Source organism: Dipodomys merriami, unplaced genomic scaffold (genome assembly GCF_024711535.1).
Source record: "Dipodomys merriami isolate MVZ:Mamm:240054 unplaced genomic scaffold, mDipMer1.0.p SCAF_308, whole genome shotgun sequence".
Lineage (NCBI taxonomy): Eukaryota > Metazoa > Chordata > Mammalia > Rodentia > Heteromyidae > Dipodomys > Dipodomys merriami.
The window spans coordinates 400,059-403,214 of record NW_027204582.1 but is presented as its reverse complement, the minus strand read 5'-3'; the positions used below and the strand labels follow the sequence as shown (position 1 = coordinate 403,214).

The 3,156-nt window shown below is 35.3% G+C and overlaps 1 non-coding gene across 1 annotated transcript; it reads left to right on the top strand.

The window, feature by feature from the left end:
• The first annotated feature begins 442 nt into the window (after positions 1-442).
• Positions 443-548, top strand: LOC138840967 (U6 spliceosomal RNA). Its single transcript, XR_011376283.1, has one exon. It is a non-coding gene; the product is annotated as a U6 spliceosomal RNA (small nuclear RNA).
• The last annotated feature ends 2,608 nt before the right edge of the window (positions 549-3,156 follow it).

Genomic DNA, 3,156 nt, shown 5'->3' with positions numbered 1-3,156 from the left:
TACACAGTCTTTGCAATTTCTCATTAGTAAAGTTTCTATAAAATCTGAAATGTCCATACTTACTAGTACATGCTACCAGAAATATTATATACTTTATCAAAAATTTTTATGACCTGCCAAACAGTCTTAATTTTGCCATATATAAGCAAATCCCAAAATTAAACATATTTAAAACATTAAAACCTTTAACAAACCTTAACATTTGCTGCAATGATCATTATGACAAGTGCCTTTTGTAGAATAATTGAATTCTTCCTCCTACAAATCTCATGAACAACAAATATCTGGAATTATATTGTTTTTGATATGTCAATCTTGACTTTATTCTTAAATGTGTGCTTATGTAAGAAACACATGGTTATAAAATTTCACAATACTTTTGAACTTATTTTTGTTGAATTGTCTAGTTTAAGAAAATCAATTACTCTTTATAAAAATGTTTGTGCTCAATTTGGCTGCACACACACTAAAATTGGAACATACAGAGAAGATTAGCATGGTCCCTGCACAAGGATGATACACAAATTAGTGAATCGTTCCATATTTTTACAACAACAGATGCTGGAAGGGATATGGCCAGAAGGGAGCCTACTGCATTCTTGGTGGGAGTGTAAACTTGGTCATGCACTTTGGAAAGCAGTTTGGAGGTTCCTCAAAAACCTCCACATAGAGCTCCCTATTATACAGCAATCCCACTTTTGGGCATTCTCCCAAATGATCACAAACCAGTCCATACTAAAACTACCACCACAACAATGTTTATTGTAGCATTATTTTCCATAGCTAAGATATGGAACCAACCCTGATGCTGCTCAGTAGAAGAATGGATCAAGAAAATGTTCTCTCTCTCTCTCTCTCTCTTTCTCTCTCTCTCTCTCTCTCTCTCTCTCTCTCTCTCTCTGTGTGTGTGTGTTTGTGTGTGTGTGTGTGTGTGTGTGTGTGTGTGTGTGTGTGTGTGAATGTACACTTACACAACCACTTTGGAAAGCAGTCAGGTGAGTCCTCAGAAAGATAAATATTGACCTTCCTTATGGCCCACTCATACCACTTCTAGGCATCTATCCTGAACAACAGGTACCAATATTCAATGACAAATGCACTTCCATGTTTATTGCAGCACTGTTCACAATAGCCAGGATATGAAAACAACCCATATGTCCCACCAGAGATGAATGGATCAAAAAACTGTGGTAACTATACACAACGGAATATTTTCCAGCCATTAGAAAAGACAAAATAATGGCATTAGTAGGGAAATCAATCAAGCTACAGGAAATCATGTTGAGCGAGGTGAGCCAAAATCAAAGAGACAAATGGCACATGGTCTCCGTGATAAGCGGATGTTAAATCCAAAATGTAAGGTGATATGACAAAATTAACAACACTTAAGAAACCAAGAACTTCCACTCATCTGGTCGAATCACTACTAAATAACCCCATTCTGCTGATCATATGTGCACACTGAAGGGAAACCAGGAGGATGACACAGAACTAGAGGGAATCAGGGAAAAACATACAACAGTGGGATCGATCAGCTGCACTGGACATTGACCAAAATGAACTAAGCAACTCAATGTCACTGGAGGGAGGGAGGGAACAAGTGGGAAAGAGGGAACAGCTGACGCTTATGCAATACAAAAGAAATATACATATTTCAAAACAAAAATGTTTACATATGGAAGAAATAACTCTATTGCAAAGCTCATAGAATTCATAAATGTTGTAGACCATAATAGACAATTTGCTCCATCGAAGTTAGAATGTGTTTGTGACTTAAACTAAGCATCACTATCCCACAATATTGTGAAATTTGGGAAATTATGTAACCACTTAATCACAATAAAAACATTTGAAAAAATGATGAAGGTGGAAAACATATATATATATATATATTAATTCTATGCCTCCATCAGAAAGAATGACAACGCTCAATTTGTTAGGAAATGGAAAGATTTGGAAAAAAATTATATTAACTGATGTAAGCCAAGTCCAAAGAAACATAGGTCCCATTGAATCCCTTATTTGCAATAACTAGTATATGTCTGGGATAAGCAGAAAAGTTGAAAGCCTATGTGTATATGACTAGATAAGTTGATGTTAACCTAAATAACCCCCAAGATAGAGACACAAGTGGTTTTTTTTCTTTATTGCTGTTGTTTCTCACGTATTTATAATGTACGATGTGATTGTTTTTCTTTTTTATACGTTCCTCCCCAACAATATAACCCTGTTTTCACTTTATTTGATGTTGGTGCACTGCACCTTGAATGTACACTTCTCTATTTTGGGGAGGGAAAGGGAAAAAACAACATGCTTAAATAGGAATACAGTTTGACCCATTGTATAACAATAGATGCACAAGACATTATTTTGAAAAACGAACTTTACTATTTAGGCTAGGGACATTTGGTGGGGCTTTGGGGTATGAGGAGTGTACTTGTGGAGGTGTAAAGGGAAGGAATGGTGGGGGAAAAACAAAGGAGGAGGTAACAATGCTTGATAGGAAATGTACTTATTACTTTGCTCATATAACTATAACCCCTCTGTACAGTATTTTTACAACAAAAATGTATAAAAATGTTTTGAGATGGAAGAGTTTATGAAGCCCATTTTACCCATATAATATCGTTAACAAAGAAATTAATGCAAAACACTGATATTTTGAAAAAGTGAGTGTGTGTGCATTCCTGCGTGTTGGCATGCTCAGAGTTTGAAATCAGGGCTTCAACATCTTGCTACGTCTTTCTCTCTAGATTGGTGAGTTACTATATGAGCTACATCTCCATTCCTGGCCCTTTGCTATTTCGTTAAAATTTTGAAAAATAATCTCATGAATTTAGTTTGTCCTGTTGACTTCCAAATATTATCCACAGATCTCAGGCTCCTTAATAGGTATCCCGAGTACTTAAGATTATAGGTGTGACAAACCAGTACCAGGCTTTCAGAATAATTTTAAAAGTAGAAGAAAATTTGCTTCACAGAGGCCTGTTTTATCATCTCCTTGTCTTAAAGCATTTTGCAGTGATTATATGTGAAATTTTTCATTCTTGAATTATTAAAATACAGTAAGTGATGATATTTAAAAGATTTATTACTTTTTAAAAATGATACTGAAACTATGGGACAGAAGAAATTTGCCTCTCTTTGGACCATAAT